At 35.4% G+C, this 22,715-nt stretch overlaps 1 protein-coding gene across 2 annotated transcripts in view; it reads right to left on the reverse strand.

The window, feature by feature from the left end:
• Positions 1-4,688: 4,688 nt before the first annotated feature.
• Positions 4,689-22,715, reverse strand: part of LOC149820229 (uncharacterized) — a 37,280-nt gene continuing 19,253 nt past the window's right edge. For both annotated transcript variants that reach the window (XM_089983787.1, XM_089983788.1), the window contains 3 exons: positions 7,061-7,159; positions 5,182-6,944; positions 4,689-4,997 (listed from right to left, as the gene is read on the reverse strand). The gene's annotated coding sequence lies outside the window, so the exon portion shown is untranslated. The remainder of the gene's footprint in view (positions 4,998-5,181; positions 6,945-7,060; positions 7,160-22,715) is intronic.

The raw sequence follows: 22,715 nt of genomic DNA on the forward strand, positions 1-22,715 counted from the left end.
GAGGGAATATGTATCAACATAGTCTAAATCTTCTCTCTAAGAGAGAATCCTTTTGCAACTAATTTTTCTTTAAATTTGTCTATACTACCATCGGACTTGAACTTCTTTATTAATATTTATTTATATCAAATGGCTTTTCTTTCCTCAGGTAAATAAGATAATTCTCAGACTAGGTTTTTTTCAATAGACTCAATTTTCTCGTTCATGACTTTTATCTAATCGGTTGACTCAAGTAAATTAATTATCTTATTATATGATAAATTATCTTTCATGTCATCAAGGTTTGCCAAGTAACATAATTCCTCTGACAGGTAAATATAGTAGTCATTTAGATATAAAGGATGAGCTCGTGCATTTTATCGCCAGCCTGTGTCGGGTATGAGGTAGATGAATCACTAACTGATGGCTCATCATTATCTAATTGCTCTTGAGAATCATCAAAATCATAGATGGGATCAAACAAATCATTTTCATTTATTTCGGGAATGACCGGTTACATGTTTTTCTCTTTCAAGAATACAATGACTCTACTTTCAATCAAACATTTATTAGGATAATAAAATCTATAATCCTTAGATCCTTTAGAATATCTAATAAAAATATGTATTATAGATCTATTATCTAGCTTATCTCTTGACCGATATATAATTTTTATGTGAGCTATTGAACCCCATCTTTGAAGATGGCTTAGATTTAATTTTCTTTCAGTACATAATTCATGTGGTGTAAACACTATGACTTTACATAAAACTCTATTAAGGACATAATAGTTGTGCATATAGCTTCTCCCCAAAACACCTTGGGTAATGATGCATGAGCCAACATGGATTTAACGTCATATTATATCTTTCAGCCACATCATTTTTTTAAAGTGTTTTAGGTGTCGTGTTTTACGGTTTGATTTTATTCTCCTTACAATATTCAATAAATTCATTTGAGGTATATTCTTCACCTCGGTCTGGCATTTAAGTCTTTAATTCTTCTTTTAAGTTGAATTTCAACTTCTTGATGATACTTTTTAAATTTTTCTAATTCTTCAGACTTGATTGATATAAGATATATAACTATATCTTAGTTACTCATCGATGAAGGATATATAGTATTGCATTCCTTTGTGGGTTTTGGTCTTAAAAGGTCAACAAATCACTAAATGAATAATTTCTAATAATTCAGATACTCTAATTACTTCAAATGAAAATTATTATTTTTATCATTTTTTTATGAATACATGATTCACATCTATGAAAAGAAGTTTCTTCAAAATTGAACATTAAATATAGTTTGACAAGTTTCTTCATTTTATTTAAACTAATATATCTTAATCTTTGGTGTCATACATTCCCACACACATTAAACACACTATCAATATAAGTAGAAGATGCAACTTTATTCATATCAGAAACTTTAAGTTTGTACAATCCATGCTCTTTATCAAAGACCCCTTCAAACTTGACTTGTTCATATTTTTTCAGTCACCTTTCCTAGGACAAACCTAACTTCAGCTCTCTTATTAGTTAGAGTAGGAACAAACACCATATTTTGTCTCATAGATGGTACAAACAGCCACGAGACATAAACCCATCATCTTGATTATTTCAAAAACCACCACACTATTTGCCCAAGAAAAGTCACAAGCGTTATTTTTTAGAATGGGGTGAGGGTCCTAGCCACGGCTTTTTATGCCCCCAAGGATGGCGACTAAATCTCCGCACCCAGAGCTGCTGTTTCCCCGTTTAAAACATTGAAAAAAAAAAAAACTAAAGTGAATGGAAAGCAGCTAGGCATATCTATTCACCGGAGCAATTTCTTCAAAATTTAGGTGTTTTTTTAAAATATTTTAAACCTGAAATATCTACGTGTAAAATTGCCATATCTGAGGCACATATGTGTAAGTTAACAAATTGTGGGTGTAGATAAATTAGACCTTTTCCTTGCATGATTCGCCAAATGTTGGGTCCGAACCACAACCAATCAATTCTTACCTGCCAAGACTAATATGGTTCATGGATATTGTACTGTAGCATCACATGCAATACATCCCATTGCTGATGTTAACAATGTAATTGTGCTCTTCAACTGGTGTTGCACAAATTGGTTGATGAATAGTTACTCCATTGTGACGTTTTATAAAAATTATTGACTTAGACTTTGGTACATGATCTCTTGCTATTACCACCTATACGTCAAAGAGATAAGCCACTTTGGCCGCATCTTTCTGGTGACACGTCCGAACATGCTGATTCGGACATCGCTGCACGGCAATTGTTTTAAATAAAAATATATATTTTTATATTAAAATCAATAAAAATATTTTTATTGATTAAAAAATTAAAGAATTATGTATCTCCATGTCATATTTCTCGTAAAAAAACAAACTTAGGAGTCTAACACGTCGCGTGTCCTCGAAGTCACTATCAATGTGACAGAGATTACACTTGGGAGTTATAGTAATCAGGAAATAGGTCACTATATAACTCATTTTATAAAGCCACTTGGAAATTTGATGTCAAAGTTTTAAATAACTAATATAAAAGCATAGAATTAATAGAGCAGTTGGCACACCTCTGTTAGTGCCCAACTGCTAGCGATTTCCGTAAGAAAAGCGCGGTTGGCGTAACGCATTATGAAAGAGGAAGGCCTTGCTTTCTCCCCTTTCTTTCTTTTTTTCACTATGTGAAAGTTATTTTGGGGAGCTTGCTCCACAACGCATTTGTCTTCCAAAAGGATTTTGAAGGTGTTAGAGCACTCACGCAATAGCCCAATGCGAATAAAAACTTTACGTGATTCGGTTCAATGCTGAACCTATGTCCAAGGGAAATTCTCTCTCTCTCTCTCTCTCTCTCTCTCTCTCTCTCTCGTTTTTTCATGAGAGAGGTTACATCATATAGTTTTGGCAGATTCATTAAATTGCCTTGATACATTCGTAAACAATCATTAAGAGTCTTACAAAGACCTTCATTAGGAATCTTGAACTCCTTACTGCGCCTTCCTCTAATAAGGACTCTTCACGTGAAGAGTCACCCTCTTGTGAGTAGTCTTCTATCTTAACATACAAGTTTATCTTACTATCGCTGAGATTGAGATTGGACCTCAAGTAGTTGAATCTTTGAGCAGCAAGCAGTTCAGTTAAAATATCTGACAATTGAACCTTTGATGAAATAAATTTTAGTTGCAGCTCATTCTTTTGAACATTCTCCTGAACAAAATGAAAATTGATTTCTAGTGTTTGTCCTTGCGTGCTGGATTGGCTGGGAGATATGTGGCACCTAAATTATCATACTAAAGTACTGGTCGAACCTTCTGTGAAACACCCAATTCTTTTAATAAGAAAATCATGTGATTTTTTAGGCAGCACCCACAAGACTCTTGTATTTTGCTGTTGTGCTCAACCTGGTGACGGTTTTCTGATGAGAGTAAATCAGGACCGAGCTTGTGATCAACTGGGCAGCTTGCCCAGTATGTGTCAGAGTACCTACAAGCTAAACAGAGGACTTGTAAATTTTGAGTTTATAAGTTGTGTGCTTCAAGTAGTGAAGAATCTTTTAGCATGGCCCCAATGCTCATGCATAAATAGGCAAGCTTTATTTACGAAGAAAGCTACGTCTGGTCTTGTGAATGTGACATACTGCAAGGCAGCCACAATGCTTCCGCAGAGAATAGGATTTTCAAAAGGTACGCCTATAAATTTTGAAAGAATAACATTCACTGTAGCAGTAGTTATAGGCTTGGCACCCATTACATTTTCCTTGGTCAAAACATCAAATATGTATTTCGTTTGTGAGAGTCTTAACCTGTCAGTTGTGGGTACTGCCTCTATTCCCAATAAATAATGCAGCCTTCCCAAGTCTTTAATAAAAAATTCTTGTCGGCATCCTTGTATCATGTTCTGCATTTTCTTCATTGAATTGTCAGTAAGTATAATATCATCAGCATAAATCAATATAAACAACATATTATCACCCAATCTCAGAATGAACAATGAGGTGAAAATCTGTGATGATTCATTGAACCCAACTGACACAATGAGGTTTCATTATGTGATAGGCTGGCTAGTATTAGCATATAAAAACTTTGATTCATCAAAGATTACATGACGAAAAATATATACTATGCAAGCAATTGAAACATAACACAGGTTGTCACCCATAACCAATAAACACGCAAGCTTTTGATTTTTCTGAGTTTACCCTTGTTATATGGAACCATAAGAAGATAGCACGTGCAACCATAAATTCTAAGATGATCCAAACAAGGAACTTCCTTGAGTAGTAACTCATAAGATGATTTATACCCTTGATTAGAGCTTGGCAACTGATTAATTATATATATGGCAGCTCTAAAGGCATCAACCCAAAACCGAGAATGCATTGAGGCATGTAGAAGCATACTCATGCGAATTTGAACCACATGCCTATGCTTCCACTCAACCACACCATTTTGTTGTGGTGTTGAAGACAAAACAACCAACCAGTAATGTCTTTATACTGAAGAAAATGAGTGAATGCATCATTAACAAATTCACAACCTCCATCACTGTGAAAAATCTCAACTTCAGAGTTTAGCTGTTTTTCCACAATATTGTTGAAATTTTTAAAGCACTGTAATGCATCAGACTTTCTAACCAACAGGAAAATCCATGAGAAATGAGAAAACTCATCTGCGAGCTACATATAGTACCAATACCCTTCTCTGGAGCAAACAGGGGATGACCCCCAAAAATCAACATGAATAAGTTCTAAAAGACTTACTGACAAAATTTGGATGGTTTAAATGGTAACTTGTGTTGTGCATTTTTGCAATAGCACAATTGGAACAAAAATTAAATGTCTTATCACTACCAAAGCTAACATAACTTTTCTTTTGCAATAAAGCTAAAATATTCTGATTAGGATGACCCAACCCGAAGAGACACCTCTCCTTAGAGGTGACTTGAGCAAGATTTGTTTGTCCTCTTGAGCTCCTAACACGCCAAGCATAGAGCCCTCCTTTTGTGATCCCTGTGTAGAGAATTGTCTTGTTCTTTAGATCCTTTAAACAAAACTCCAGCAATAAACTCAAAAATACAATTATCATATTTGGTAAACTTGGCTATAGACAATAAATTCTTCCTAATCTAAGGAACATGAAGAACTTCATTCAAATGAAAGAGCATTCCAAAGGTTGAAGTTAAAGCAACATTACCCATGCTCGATATAGATATGTTGGCCTCGTTGTCAACCATGACTGTTTCTAGATCTTGACACTCAACTTTGTTTCCCATGGTTTTATCATCAGAGGCCATATGATGCAAAACTCCCGTGTCAAGGTACCACGTGTCATTGGAAGGTGCACTCATGCACATAGCAACAAAAGCTTTGGGAATGTCATAGCACTGCCTAGTAGTATGGTTTTTGCATCCACAAATCTGAAAAATAACATGCTGAGAAGAATTTTCTTGAAAACGTGAATTGTTACCTCCTTTAAGGTCGCTCTGAAAACCACAACCAGCAGACCAGCATTATAACCTCTTCCTCCGCCTCCGCCATGACCTCTGTTCTGTCTATTCTCATGCCCCATGCCTCTTTGGGAAAAGAAGGTAGTGGATGTTGACTCTTGATTTGTTTTTTGTTGTATCAACTGAAGTCTATTCTCCTGATTTAGGAGCATATCATATATTTCGGAGGGTAACTTCTTTGTGATAGTGACTGCAGTGGCAAAGCTCTCATACTCATTTGAGAGCCCATTCAAGATATACTGCACAATATCACTTTGAAGTTGAACTATAGATTCACCAACTGCACTCGATGAATATGAGATAAACTTCACATGATTAAGGTAATCAGTCTTATTACACTACAGGAAAAAGTGGCTTTACTGGCACAGCATTTGCACCAGTAAAAGCCTTTACTGGCGCAATCGCTGCGCCAGTGAAAGTTCCACCGGTGAAGCTTTCACTGGTGAATTCTGCATTCGCCAGTGAGAGTTTTCACTGGTGCAAAACTGCACCAGTGATACTATTTTCACTGTCAGACAGTTTGCGCCAGTGAAAAGCTTTTCAGTGGCACAAAACTGCACCAGTGATAATATTTTCACTGCGCAACAACTATGGCAGTGGAACTTTTAAAATGGGCTACTGAAAATCTTAAGTATAAATTCTTGAACAACTCTAAATCCTTGAATGATTAAAAGCATTAAAGAACAAACCATTGGCTTAAAATTCTAGAACGATTTCCATCAAGTAACAAAATCAAGCATGCCATTGGATCAAGGTAAAAGCATTCACTTATGTGTGTCATATCATCTACCTCCACAATAATATCACATTTGCTTGTGAAAAGAAAAGAAAATTCTCCATCAATCTGAAAGATACCTGAAAACGGCCTTTGCTCAAAAAAACAAATTCTTGATCATATGTTTTTGTATTTTCAAGCTAAAAGAAATGCTTTTCTCCAATCAAAAAATACCCTAAACAGAGTTGAACCATTTCTAGCAAAACAGTGTATTCAAGTCATAAACCTTCTCATAGCATATATGTTCCAAGCATTTCAGATAAAGCATTTTGTTATATTTTTTATATATAGTGGCTCGAAGAATCAAACATAATCTGCAATAGTATCCACAAAAGAACCAGAGAGAGACTGGCAGCAATTCATGTATCAGTTCTTAAAATTTGTTCAATGTCTTCTCCGCTTTTTGAGAGAATGAATCAAATACAAACAGAGATACTCATACATGTATTTAACTAGATTCCACTATATAAGAGAAAGACTCTGGCAGTTCAATTGATCAGAGGGTGTCTCTCTCTTCGAGTGGCAGAGGTCATACTTGAGCTACATTACATGTGTACAGATGAGACCATTTCTAAACACACATTCATAAATATCACTTGCTTACTGGTTTCTTGGGATACTTCCTTGCCCCAAATATGGTAGATCTGATTCTGACATTTGTACTGCCATGTCAATCTGTAAAGAGCAATGCAGACATCATCAGCTTATGTGTGATTAGCATATGAATAAGTTTGTGCATTTAAACTCTGATTGGTCCAGCATGAATCTCCAGACAATTAAAGTTTCATTACCGCTTGCTCAAAGTCTCCTGACATGCCCATTGACAACTCACACTGCTCCTCTGCAATTCCAAGTGCCTTGCAGACCTCACTCCTGCAGTTAGCCAGAGCCTGCTCCCCACAATGCATAGAAAATAGAGCATGATAAGAAACAGTTGCCAGCAAAGAAAACAATGACCAGAATTATGTAATGAATATCATAAAATGTGGAATTGAAAGAGAAGGGCAGAAGAAAGAAAGTGTAATATCTTGCAATTTTTGCCTTTATTTTTAATTTAATTAATATAATTTTTATTTAAATAGTGACATTTTTTATGTCTGAAATTAAAACAATATTATATATATATTAATAAATAGTGGTTGACTTTAATGGGATCTTGATATGGATCTTGGATCTGTTGCCAAGATCCATGATCTAATTATAATATGGATTTTGAAACCGTTGCCAAGATCCATGATCCAGTTATAATATGGATTTTGGACCCATTGCCAAGATCCATGATCCAGTTATAATATGGATCTTGAAATCGTTATCAAGATCCATAATCCATTTATGATAAGGTAAATTAATTTTCTTTTTAAAAACTAAATTATATTAATGATAGAATAATAACTAAATAATATATATATTAGATATATATGTATATAGGAGTCCTGGTTTAGAAAGACTTCTATTTCCATAAGGAAATAGAAAGCTTTCTATTCCAAAACAAGATGGGATGTCCCGTCTAGGGAGTCTGTCTTGCTTTATAAACCTCATATCAGCCCTCTCTCTATACCGATTTTGAGAGAGAGGTAGAGGGCTGAACACAGAAAAAAAAAAGAGGTTGTAAAGTGGGAGAGAGAAAGAAAGAGGCACTACCTCCTTCTCCAATGTCTTCTTTTACGGATCTACAAGCAAAAGTCTGGGTTTCTCTCTTAAACCGATAGATGAAGAGATTGGCATGGGTTGGATCATGCGTAGGTTTGAGAAAATAAAATGTGTTCATGCACAGACCTTGGTTCATCATGCCTTGATCTTCGCTAGTCTGTATATAAATTTCTTTTGGTTCGTTACGCTTCAACTGAACCTGCCTTTGATCCTGATCATAATTCAATTTATTTACAGCTGTCTTTTTTTTGGGTTTGAGGTTCAATATTTGAATCTGCATTTTTCTTTTCTTGGTTGGGTTTTAAGATGTCTGATTTTCTGTTTTCACTTTGAGTCTTAAACCAGCAAAGAAATCTGTGTGATTTTAGTATTCACACGGATTTGAAAACCATCATAACATGTAAGGTTTTGGGTTTCACAATGGGTTTTAAATCAAAGAGAATCAGATTTATTTTGTAGATGTTCACGTTGGATGGTAGTTAAATAAAAATCTGTTTTCTTGTTCTTATATGTTCACGTTGGATGGTAGTTAAATAAAAATCTGTTTTGACCGATGCTTATGTTAGGTGTTGAATTTAATAAAACTGCTGTGATAGATGTTCAAAATCTTGTATGGCTTAGGGTTCAGGCACAAATCAGATGTTTTCTGTGAACATGTATGATATTTGTCTGTTTTTTTAAATAAATTGTGCAGAGGTGCAGTTTGTTTTTTACTGCGCTTATGTGTTGTCCCTGCAAACCTGAATAGGATGTGTGTTGGGCTTCCATGTGTAACAGTTTGTATCTATGCTGATTTTTAGGTTTATGCGATCTGATCCGAAACGAAAATCGAGATTTGGATCAATCTGCTGATGGATCTTTGGACTGAGCCCTGGATCTATCCCAAACCCAGATCACGTGGGGTTTGTACTGAAAATAAAAATCAGTGGAATCGGTTTTTGCTGGTTGTGGTCAGATTTCTGGACTGAACCCAAAAATCTGATTTGTTTTAATGTCCTGTTAGTATTAGATATTTTTACATATATATACATATGTCTGCACAATATAAATTTTATTACAGGTTTAGGATAGAACTTATATCTTAAAAAAACTCTGAGTTATTTGATACACGCAATAACTGAATTAAGTATCTACATTCATCTTTGTGTGTCACTGAAGTGTGAATGTTGTTGATGACTGAGAAACACTTATTGGACCGTTTTTAATCTTGGGATGTGAACAGTGATTTAAAAGGGGGAATTGGTACAGTTCTGTACTGAAATTTTGACTAAAAAACCTGTCAAGAACCCAGTTTTTTTAGTTCTGGGTTGTTTTCAGGGTTGAACAGGGATAGATTTCATATATTAAAATTTGCATATGCAAGCAGGGCAGATGCTGAAGCATGCCTACCAACTGATCAGACTTTGAGATATATATATATATATATATATATATATATATATATATATATATATATATATATATATTTGAGAGTGAACCCTGGTAGATCTATCTCAGTTCAACTGCAAGTATAAATCTGATTTTATTCTGTATCATTTGGTTTTCTTTTTTTAACATGATTGGCTTAGTATATATATATATATATATATATGGGTTTGGCATTAAGCATTGGGCTTAAGAAGAGACCTTATCAAAATCGTTAAGTTGAATTTGGTCAGTCATAAAAAGTTTAGTTTTTTTGCTAATATGATAAATCGGATTTGCTTGATACGATTTGCAATCATTCATTAACCATAAATATGCTTTGGTGTCATGTCTTGTGAACTATGAATACTAAATGTGTTCATCTATGGGTAACTATTATTAACTGAATATTTGTAATGTTATTTCATTAAATTTTGTAGTGGTTATATGTAAACCAGAAATGGGCCTTTGGAGGCCAGGAGCATGTATTGCTCATGTCGTGGTAAGTTGTAAGCATTGCAAAATTATGTGGTATGGATTTTGAATTAATTATATTGTTGAATTTAATAGGGCAAGGGCCCAAAATTGTTATTGCATGTTGATTTCATAATTGTTCTTGTATAAAGAACCCTTAATTGATTAAGAATAGTAACAGAGATCAAAAGTGTAATAATTTTTCTTCCTTTGTGGCGCTCTGAAAGGGTGTGAATCTTAGATGACGGTCATGGGAGACCATGAGGATACTAAACGCCATATGCATTGTTTTTTCCAAGAAACCGACGTGTGATTCGTGTTTTCGACCATGGTTGTAGAGAACTCCCGCCACTTTTCCTGAGGATGGTATTGTTAGACTCAGTTGCAGTTATTGGTATACCGAGAAAGTGACGTCAATGGATGTTGATTAAATTTGTCGTCCTGGCATTAGGTGATGATTTCTAATGTTCTGATTGATGGTGATGATTTCTTATGTCGGTTGAGGAACATGTGTAGAACTGAATTAATAAAAATATAAATTATGTTAAGATCAGTGTTTTAAAACTCGCCGAGTCAACTCGTTGACTCAGCTGACTCGGCTCGGCTCGGCCCTCCAGCGAGTCAACCCGGCAAGGCAAACTCGGTTTGCCAAAACTCGGGCTTGACTCGGCCTGACTCGGCTTGACTCGACCTGACTCGGCTTGACTCGGCCTGACTCGGGCGAGTTCTGGGATGTTTGAAATTTGTTTTTTGAGTTTCAAATGGTAATGATATATATACATATATGCAGTCTACTGTTTACTGTCTGTACAATCTAGTTGAAAAATCACAGGTGCAAGTTGTATCTAAGCAATCTGACCTCATATATGTGTTCAACATGGTTTATTTGCTAGGAATCACACCTTTATCATATTTTTTTATATAAAAATATGTTTTTTGAGTCATGAAATTTTGGCATATTGTAGGCCATTGATTTGTGAAGCCCTTGAGAAACTTGCTTACATGTTGACAAACTATTTGAAAAAAAAAATTGTGTTCTAATAGATTGTATGTACAATTGACTGTGTAAAAACATACATTGAAAAACTTACTCTATTGGCAAAACCAGGAGATTTTTGTATGCATTTGCTTTTGCCAAATAAAAAATGGTCTATTTTGCAGTTTCAGACCTTGTTTACCTCAAAATTGGGATTGATATGAAAAATCAGATAAATTGTTGAAATGGAGAACCAGGTCTTGAGTAAGGCTAAAAGAGTCTAGTACTTTCTGTAAGCTGATGAAATGGTTTGGGAGTCGGGACTTAAACTAGCAAAATTAATGATTTTTTGCTTGTCATGACCAAATGTTCTACATCTAATAAACTTTTAATCTTTAAACTCCCAAATTTTTGTGGCACATGACAAATTGACAGTCAAAGTGCTTGTATACAACAAACAACAAACAACAACAACAACTACGCCTTCATCCCAAAACAATTGGGGTCAGCGATATGAACCAAAAAAGAAATTCATTTTGGGTCTTCCACATGAATCCTTTTCCTCCAATCATTTCTATCCAACGCCATGTCCTCGGTGAGGTTCAAAGCATTCATATCCTTTCCTATCATCTCCATCCAAGTCTTCCTAGGCCTACCCCGACCTCTTTTAACTAATATATTTTCCCATTTCTCCAACCTTCTAACTGGAGCATCATTAGGCCTTCGCCGAATATGTCCAAACCACCGTAAACGATTCTCTCGCATCTTATTTTCAATGGGTGCAACACCTACCTTCTTACGTATCTCTTCGTTCTGAATCTTATCTTTTATTGTATTTCCACACATCCATCTAAGCATCCGCATCTCAGCTACACTCATTTTTTGAATATGATGTCTCTTGGCAGCCCAATATTTCGTACCATATAGTAAAGCGGGCCTAATAGTCGTCCTATAAAACTTTCCCTTCAACCGCAATGGCATTCTACGATCGCACAACACTCCAGTTGCACTCTTCCATTTCATCCACCCAACCTTTATCCTATGATTTACATCTCCATCAATTTCTCCATACTTTTGAATGATAGATCCCAAATATTTGAAAGAATCATCCACCGGTATTTCTTGCTCACCAAGCTTCACTACACTCCCATCTCTTTTTCGTTGCTTACTAAATTGACATTCCATGTATTTTGTCTTACTCTTACTCAACTTAAAACCTCTTGCTTCCAATGTTTGTCTCCATAATTCTAACTTAGCATTAACCCCAACTTTAGACTCATCAATCAAAACAATATCATCAGCAAACAACATACACCACGTCACATTTTCTTGAATTAATCTCGTAAGCTCATCCATCACTATCGCAAATAGGAAAGGGCTTAAAGCAGATCCTTGATGTAACCCAACCGTTATCGAAAAATTGGTTGTCACCCCTCCACAAGTGCGGACATTGGTTACTACTCCTTCATACATATCTTTAATTATACTAATGTACTTGAGAGAAACACCTTTCTTCATCATTGTCCACCAGAGAACGTCCCTAGGTACTCTATCGTATGCCTTCTCTAAATCAATAAAAACCATATGCAAATCTTTGTTCCTCTCTCTATATCTTTCAATAAGTTGTCTAAGAAGATGTATAGCTTCCATAGTTGATCTTCCAGGCATAAAACCAAATTGATTCTCCGATATCATGACAACCTTCCTCAACCTAGACTCAATCACCCTCTCCCAAAGTTTCATAGTATGACTCATGAGTTTTATACCACGATAGTTTGTGCAATCTTGTATATCACCATTATTCTTATATAAAGGCACCAAAGTACTCTTCCTCCACTCATTAGGCATCTTATTTGTTCGCCAAATCAAGTTAAAAAGATTTGTCAACCATTCTAAACCTTTCTCTCCCAAGCATTTCCAAGCTTCGATAGGTATACCATCTGGGCCAACTGCCCTTCTTGATTTCATTTTCTTCAAAGCCTCTGCAATTTCTTTCTTTTGAATCTTGCGCATGAAGTCACGATTTATCTCATAAAAAGGAATGGAGAAGTCTCCAAGATCTTGAGCATGACTATCATTAAATAGCTTATCAAAATAATCTTTCCATCTCTCCTTAATCTCCTCATCTTTGACTAAAACCCTTTGCGTTTCATCTTTGATACATCTAACCATACCCAAATCCTTCGATTTCCTATCTCTCATCTTTGCAAGCCTATAAATATCCTTCTCGCCTTCTTTGGTATCCAACTTGTCATAAACCTCCTTATATACCTTAGCCCTCGCGTTTCGAACAACTTTTTTAGCTTCCTTCTTTGCTATCATATACTTCTCCAAATTCTCATTATCACGACTCTTACTTAGATTTCTATAACACTCTCTTTTAACCTTAATAGCTAATTTGACATCCTCGTTCCACCATGATGTATCCTTACCTAGTGGTGCAACCCTTTAGACTCACCCAATACCTCCTTAGCTACTTTTCTCATACCACCCGCTATCTTATTCCACATTGATTCTGAATCCTCCTCGAGACACCAATCAACTTCCTTAACTACCTGCTCTACAAACATTCCTTGTTTAGCTCCTTTCAGTGCCCACCACTTAATTCTAGGATCTATCCTATGTCTATCCCTTTTGCGGCATTGTCTAATTCTAAGATCTAAAATTAAGACTCTATGTTGTGTAGCTACACTTTCTCCTGGTATAACCTTACAATCGATGCAACAACCCCTATCTCTCTTTCTAAGTAGGAAAAAATCTATCTGACTCGTATTAACCCCACTTTTAAATGTTACTAGGTGAGACTCCCTCTTCCTAAACCAAGTGTTTGCTAAGATCATATCATAGGACAAACAAAAATCTAAAATCCTTTCTCCACTTTCATTTCTTTCTCCTATACCATAGCCTCCATGGATATTCTCAAATCCATCCCTACTAATGCCTACATGTCCATTAAGGTCACCGTCGATGAAAAGCTTTTCTCCATAAGATGTCTCTTGTACTACTCCATCTAAATCTTCCCAAAATTGATGCTTAATGGAATCATCTAAACCTACTTGAGGTGCATAAACACTAAAAATATTAATAATATCCGTACCTAATACTAATTTAATAAGTAAAATTCTATCACCCTTCCTACGGACCTCAACTACATTATCTATAAACTGACGACTCATAACAATCCCTACTCCATTCCTATTCCTATTTATTCCTGTATACCAAATCTTATATCCCCAAGGTTCTATCACTTTAGCTTTCTCACCTACCCATTTGGTCTCTTGAAGACATAAAATATCAATCTTTCTCCTACACATAACATCTACTAACTCTACCAACTTACCAGTTAAAGACCCTATGTTCCAAGTGGCTAACCTAATATTGTGGTCTTGGACTAACTTCTTTACCCCCACCCGTCCAACAAAGTGAGGGAACCCTTGCCTATTTGACACCACACCCGGGCGCCGGTGTGACGCGTCGCTTCTGGGCGACGACCTAGCAACCCTTGCACATTTATCACTGCCTCCGGGCCTAGAGAGTACAGCGCGTCGCTCAGTAGGGAACGCCCCAACGAAATTCTCATATTGGTTCATTTTCATAGGATATGACAGTTTTTATGCTGGCTGTCACAGGCCTACCGCAACCCTCCTCCTTTATCCGGGCTTGGGACCGGCAGTGTATAACTACAAAGTGCTTGTATAGATATCAAATTCAATTATTCAAGCAAACCTCTATAGCTCTTTGCAGTTGTTTTTATATTCTTACAGACATTTGGAGACTATGTTTACTCAAAAACATGGTTTCAGACAAATTATATATTGTTTTTCTTTTAAAATCAAAAGCTAACAAAACCCGGTCCGAGTCACCGAGTTGACCCGTCGAGTCACGAGTCAATAAAGAACGAGTCGAGTTCCGAGTCACGGGTTTTAAAACCTTGGTTAAGATATCACTGAAAACTTGAACCTCGAGAATTTGGCATGTTTTGAGTTTCTACGGGTTTTATATAGGTGAGAATTTAATTGTGTGTATTATATAGGAACATGCATGTAAAAGCAATACTCATAATTAAATTTAAAAAGTCATTTATGTGTCTCTAAATGTTTAATTTAGCATGAGATTGTTGGTTGTTTGAATTGATTGCTTATATTGCAAGCTTATACTGAATATGTGATGTTTGTTGAGATTTATTAAACTTATATTTGATTTAATTTATGCTAATTTTCTTACTGTTATATTTTGAGAGGGTCTCGTACGAGAACTTTGGTTCTTACCCTATTTTTTTTAAACCTTTTTCAAGTATTAAGACACAGTGATGGATGGACCAGTTGGTCGGCGGGAGCGAGGGTGATGATACAGTGGCTCGAATTATGACTTTGTTGGAAAGTTTTTGTTTTGAGGGAACATGTAAACCCTAAATGGGAAATTATTTATTAAATTCAATTCAATATAAATTCATGAATTGATTTGTTCTATTTTTGGAATGATGGTTAGGTTGTGTAAATTAAATCTATAATGTGTCTCGTGTCACAGGGATATTTTTTGCAATGTTTTAAAATTATTTATTTATAAAAAAAAAATTTGCATTTTCCGAGGGTCGGTATGGGGTCGTTACAGAAAGAAAGATAAAATAACAAGAAAAAAAACTTAAAGAGATTAAATAAAAAATTTTGTTAAGAACTTCCACTGGCAAATCAACAACGGTTAATATTGGAATGTTATTGGTGTTAAAAGAGGAATCCTAGATAAGGGCATTAACTTTCAAAAATACCAGGTGCAAAGTTACAGTTGTTGAAAGCTAATTACATCCACCTATGAAGGAATGCCACATGAATGAATGGCATGACTAGCATGATCTATAACCCAAATTCAACATTACTTTGTTGAATCTATCATACCAAGCTTTGGGAGTTTGCTTAAGCCCATACAAAGTTTTTCTTAAATGAAGAACTTTTTTTCTCTCGATTTTAAGACCAGAAGGAGGATCCATGTACACCTCTTCATTTAGGTCACCATTCAAAAAAGCATTTTTGACATCAAGATAGTAAATAGGTCACTTCCTAATGAATACTAAGGCAAGGTCTCTTCATAATCAATTTCATATTGATGAGAATAACATTTGGCCACTAACCTAGTCTTATATCTTTTCAAGGATTCATCCCCTTTTATCTTGACTTTATAAACCCACCTACATCCTATAGTCTTTTTTCTTATAGATAAAGATTGAATTTCTCGATTTTTGGCTTTTTCAAGGGCTCCTAGTTCTAGATTCATAGCATCTACCCATTCTAGAATATCTTTGGCCTCATCGTTGGTTGAAGGATCATGGATGGACATACGACAAGCTCTATATCTAAGTGAAAATGATTCATAAGACACAACCCTATCAGGAGGCCTAGAGGTTCTATTGGATTTCCTAATATTAGTGTCTCCAAAAGATTTGTTTTAAGAATACCTATCAAGTGCACATTAAGGATTTTCAATTGTTCTTCTAGAATAAGTTTGAATATCACGATTCTGAGCATCATCTAAGAAAATAGTACAATCATCAACATGCATAATACCATCATGCTTATTTTTTAATTCTTCATTAAAAGAATTTTTCTTTAGTAACAAATAAAATAAAAAGGAATACTTGACTTCATCCTTCGTCTTATCCATATTAAAACCATTTTCATTTTCAAGGAAATTCACATTTCTTGAAATATATAATTTGTCGTTCTTCAAATCATAGCATCTATATCCTTTTTGGTTTTTCGCATAACCAAAAAACACACATTTGATGGCTTTAGGGATAATTTATCTTTTTTTTCAATAAGTACAAAACATTCACATCCAAAAACTCTTTGAGTGACTTAAATCAAGAGTAGTTTGGTAAAGTTTTTCAATTGGAAATATATCTTGTAAAGAAGATGAAGGCATTCAGTTTATAAGATATACAACAGTTAGTGCAGCCTCAGCCCAAAGCTTTTTTGGAATACTTCTTGAAATAAGCAATGCTCTTATTGTCTCAACAATACGACGATAATTTCTTTTAGCTAAACCATTTTGTTGAGAAGTATTTAGACAAGATCTTTGATATGAAATGTCATTTTCTTTTAAGTAGTTTTTGAAATCATTAGATAAACATTCTTCTTTGTCTCCCCTTGAGTCAGATTGAAAAAAAACAATATTGATTTGAATTTGGTTTTACATGAGTTCGTGAAATTCTTTAAAAGATGAGAACACTTTATATTTTTGCCTAATGAAATAATCCATCAATAAATATCACATAATAAGAGAGCCATCCTTTCGATATGACTGGAGTCGATTCCTATACATCCGAATGCAATAATTCAAAAGATTTTGAAGAAACAAAGGTTCTAGAGATAAATAGAATAGATTTCATTTTCCCAAGAAAACAGGCATTACATATGAACTCTTTTTCAATATAAGAATCTTTCAAAAATGAAAAAAGAGACAATTTAGATACATTGTGATGGCCTAATTATTGGTGTCATAAAATAATATATTTTTCCTTTACAAAATTACAAAATTACAAAATGATTCTTTGGGAATATGAAGAAAATTCATGTCTTAGAGATCTCTCCTATGGCCTTCCCCAATCAGCTTCCCTAACTGGCAATCTTGAACCCAATATTTCTTAGATGAGAAAGAGACCTCATACCCACAATCTGAAATTTGTGATACCGAAAATAAGTTTAAATTGAGTTTTGGAACAACTCTAACTTTAGGAACTTAAAAATCCTTTGAAATATTTTTAAAAGTTCTAATACTTTTGATTTTCAAATTAGTTTCATTGATCGCAAACACATGTACCATAAAAGAGTTTAGTGCATTCAGATAAGAGGGATTTTAAAGTATTCATGTGAAAGGAGGCACCACAATCAAAGAAAGCATAACTATAGGAAAGGAGGTGGAGAAGGCGGCACCGGAAGTGTGTAGAGGATGTCTTAAAGAATTGTTGTAATGCCTCTGTTAGTTGATTGATAGTATCTTTAAGATCTCCTTCTTTCTTGATTGCTTCTTCACCCTTTTTGGGTGCCTCTTCAACAGTGGCCACCTTCTTTTTGAGTTTGGGACATTCTGTGTTGATATGTTTTGGTTCACTACAAAAATGACAAATTATCCTCCATCCTCCACCATTGTTGTTCCTCCCAAAATGAGGAGGTTTATATGATTTAATATTGTTGTCAAGTCTTGACACGGCAAAAACTTCCTCACTTCCTCTAGTCATGCCAAGTTGCGTTTCGGCTTGGTACACTTCGGCAAGGGTACCATTAAGAGAGGTGATGAGCATCCTATGTAAGATTATGGACATCACTTGCTCAAACTCAAGTTCCAACCCGAATAGGAACGTAAATAATTGTTCCTTCTCAAGTTGCTTTTGTCTTATTTCGATGGCGGGACCTTCCCACTTAAGCTACAACAATGCCACCTCGTCTCAAAGAGGTGAGAGTGCCATAGTAATCTCTCACACTCTTATCCCCTTCTTTTGTGGTATGAATCTTTTCTTGAAGAAAATATTGTTGTGCCAAGTCCTTTTGCACAAACATATTTTTAAGAAAATTCCATGCATCGCATGCCTTTTTAAATGTGACTGTTTGCAGCTATCTTGAGTTTCATACTATTTAGGAACCAAGAAAGGATTTGGGCATTTTCGGCTTCCCAATCCTCCAACTTGATGTGATATATTTTAAGTGCCTTTTTTCTGTCATCATCATCATGGGCTTTGATTTGATTTTCATCTCTTTTGGTGGGTATGAGTTGTGATTCACATGAAGTATCACTCACATACCCCCATAGCTTCTTACCCTTAAGAAGATTCTCCATAGCGGCAGCCCAGATTAGATAGTTGGAGTTATTTAATTTGAATGTGATCATTGTGATGGGTTCTTTTAAGCCCATCTTGAAGGACAATAACAAGTGCTTGTGGAAGATCCCTTCTTTGCTGCAAGCACAAACTTTGGAGAAGCTTTGCACAAACCCAAGAGCATGTGGCTCTAATACCATGTAATGAAACAAGAAAGATTATAATAATAAAGTCGCTAAGGGCATACAAGAATGAAAAACAAGTGCACAAGCACTAGTCCACCAAGGGACAATACAAGAGCCAATTAATGACAAATACAAAAGCACTAAGTGCATACAAAAAGCCACAAAGGATTAACACATGAGCACAAGATAAAAAAAATATAAGCCTTTTATTCACTAAATAATACTCAAGAGAAGCACAAAGAAATAGAGGAAGAACTCTATTTATAGAGGTTTACATGCACAAGAGGCTAGCCAATCTAGCTATTGGGCTAGTCTCTAACAGCTAAAAACTATAAAATAAAAAGCAAAAAAAAGACAAAAATAAAAAAAAAGTCAAAAGTGCCCCTAATGGGCACTACCTATTACATATGAAATGACCAAAATGCTCCTACATGGGCAAACCTAATACAATAAGGAAACAGTTACATATATGTATTATATATGCGCATATGTATATATATATACAAGAAAAAATGTGTATGCGACTAGGTATACATACGCATATGAATATATACAACAATACATTTTAACAATAACTAGGCCACAATCAAGATTTCTCTTAATCCCATACATCAGGGAAAGACAGCATATTGGAATAAACCAGCATTTTATCAAGAGGAAGATTGAAGATCAAGAATTGGAAGTCAAATTTATTGGTTCAAAAAATCAATTGGGTGACCTTTTCACGAAAGGGCTTCCAAGATGGAGATTTTAGTTTCTTATATCCAAGTTGTTCATGATAAAAGATCATGTACAACTTGAGGGAGGTTGTTGAGACGTGTTTAGTTTTGGATCTCAAGTCCCTGGGTCATGCTCAAATGTGTTCTCTTATGTGTTTTTATTCACATTTATTTTCTCTTTTTGCCCCTTCATGTGTGTTAGTTTCTTTTGTATCAATAGGGGTAATATTGTCCATGTAATATTATATGATTGAGTGTAAAAGAAACAGCCCTAAGACAACCCACATTGGGAATTCTCTCTCTCTCTCCTTGTTGTCTTTGTTGTCAAAGGCAGCCTAGGCACAGCCCCACCGCCTAGGCGATTGGGTTTGGGGGGTGGGGCCCTATTTTACCGCCGAGGCTTGAAGCCTAGTTTTGTCCCTTTTCTGTTGACCATTTGGTGGTATAAAAAGGGAAAGGCGTAGACCTTTCCCTTTTCACTCTCTCTCCCTCTCTCGCCCTTTCGTTTTTCTCTCTCTCGCCCTTTCATGCTCTCACGCTCTCGGTTTTTTGCAGCAAGAAGAAGAAGAAGAAATAGGTGCGTTGTATGTACCCCTTTCTTTGTTTCTCTTTCTCTTTCTCTTAGTTTTTTGCAGAAGCAAGAAGAAAAAGAAGGTACACCTACGCTCCTCTATCTCTTTGTTTCTCTCTCTTGGGTTCTCACTCCCGTTCTATGCCTCTCTCTCTCGGTTTCTCACTCTCGCTCTCTGCTTCTCACCTCTCTTTCTCTCGGTCTCTCTCTTAGTTTTTCTCTCTCTATCTCTCGAGTTCTCACTCTCTACCTCTCTCAGTTTCTCACTCTCTACCTCTCAGTTTCTCACTCTCTCTCTCTCTGGGTTTTCTTCTTCTTTTCTTCCTCCCTTTTTTCCTTCTCTTTTTTTTTCCTTTTGCTTCTTCTTCATGTTTTTCCTTCCCATTTCCTTTTTTTCTTCTCCCTGTTTTTTCTTCCTTTTTTTTATTTTCTTCCTGTTTTCCTTCCCTTTTCTTTTTTTTTTCTTTCATCTTCCAGTTTTTCCTTCTCTTTCCCTTTTTTTTCTTCTTCCTGTTTTTTCCTTCCCTTTTTTTTTTTTTCTTCTTCCAATTTTTCCTCCCCTTTTCCTTTTTTCTTTTTGTTTTTTTTTTTCCTTTTTACAATAGTTTATGTTTTCCAGTTATATATATATAATTGTATTTCAATTATTATAATATATATTTTGTGTTTGTGTGTTTCATATATATATATATATATATATATTTTGTGTGTGTACATGTAATGTAATTTATATATAATCTGTTTGACTATTTCTAAGTCTTATTTCTGAGTTATATTTCTGGTTGACTGTTTCTGAGTTATGTTTTGTGAGTTATATTTCTGGTTGACTGTTTCTGAGTTATGTTTGTTACAACAACAACAACAACTACGCCTTCATCCCAAAACAATTGGGGTCGGCGATATGAACCAAAAAAGAAAATCATTCTGGGTCTTTCACATGAATCCTTCTCCTCCAATCATTTATATCCAATGCCATGTCCTCGATGAGGTTCAAAGCATTCATATCATTTCCTATCATCTCCATCCCAGTCTTCCTAGGCATACCCCGACCTCTTTTAACTAATATATTTTCCCATTTCTCCATCTTTCTAACTGGAGCATCATTAGGCCTTCGCCGAATATGTCCAAAACATTGTAAACGATTCTCTCTCATCTTATTTTCAATGGGTGTAACGCCTACCTTCTTACGTATCTCCTCGTTCTGAATCTTATCTTTTATTGTATTTCCACACATCCATCTAAGCATATGCATCTCAGCTACACTCATTTTTTGAATATGATGTCTCTTGGCAGCCCAACATTCCGTACCATATAGTAAAGCGAGCCTAATAGTCGTCCTATAAAACTTTCCCTTCAACCGCAATTGCATTCTACGATCGCACAACACTCCAGTTGCACTTTTTCATTTCATCCACCCAACCTTTATCCTATGATTTACATCTCCATCAATTTCTCCATACTTTTGAATGATAGATCCAAAATATTTAAAACAATCATCCACCGGTATTTCTTGCTCACCAAGCTTCACTACACTCTCATCACTACTTTGTTGCTTACTAAACCGACATTCCATATATTTTGTCTTACTCTTACTCAACTTAAAACCTCTTGCTTCCAATGTTTGTCTTCATAATAAAAACGTCCCTAGGTACTCTATCGTATGCCTTCTCCAAATCAATAAAAACCATATGCAAATCTTTGTTCCTCTCTCTATATTTCTCAATAAGTTGTCTAAGAAGATGTATAGCTTCCATAGTTGATCTTCCAGGCATAAACCAAATTGATTCTCCGATATCATGACAACCTTCCTCAACCTAGACTCGATCACCCTCTCGCAAAGTTTCATAGTATGACTCATCAGTTTTATACCACGATAGTTTGTGCAATCTTGTATATCACCCTTATTCTTGTATAGAGGCACCAAAGTACTCTTCCTTCACTCATTAGGCATCTTATTTGTCCGCCAAATCTTGTTAAAAGATTTGTCAATCATTCTAAATCTTTCTCTCCCAAGCATTTTCAAGCCTCGATAGGTATACCATCTGGGCCAACTGTCCTTCTTGATTTCATTTTATTCAAAGCCTCTGCAATTTCTTTATTTTGAATCTTGCGCATGAAGTCATGATTCATCTCATAAAAAGGAATGGAGAAGTCTCCAAGATCGTGAGCATGACTTCCATTTCTGAATTACAGATGTATGTTTAATTCATATATGATTTGTCTGATTCTTCTTTTTCACACTTCACATGCACCCACACATAGAGTTGTTGATGCACACATATATGTTTGTTTAATGTGTAAATATATAGAATTATATATTAACATATCATAAGCATATATTATAATATTCTATACAACAACAACTACGCCTTCATCCCAAAACAATTGGGGTCGGCGATATGAACCAACAAAGAAAATCATTCTGGGTCTTCCACATGAATCCTTCTCCTCCATTCATTTCTATCCAATGTCATGTCCTCGGTGAGGTTCAACGCATTCATATCATTTCCTATCACCTCCATCCATGTCTTCCTAAGCCTACCCCGACCTCTTTTAACTAATATATTTTCCCATTTCTCCATCCTTCTAACTGGAGCATCATTAGGCCTTCGTCGAATATGTCCAAACCACCGTAAATGATTCTCTCTCATCTTATTTTC

This window comes from Nuphar pumila, chromosome 12, assembly GCF_984573655.1.
Source record: "Nuphar pumila chromosome 12, dmNupPumi1.hap1.1, whole genome shotgun sequence".
In the NCBI taxonomy this organism is placed as follows: Eukaryota; Viridiplantae; Streptophyta; class Magnoliopsida; order Nymphaeales; family Nymphaeaceae; genus Nuphar; species Nuphar pumila.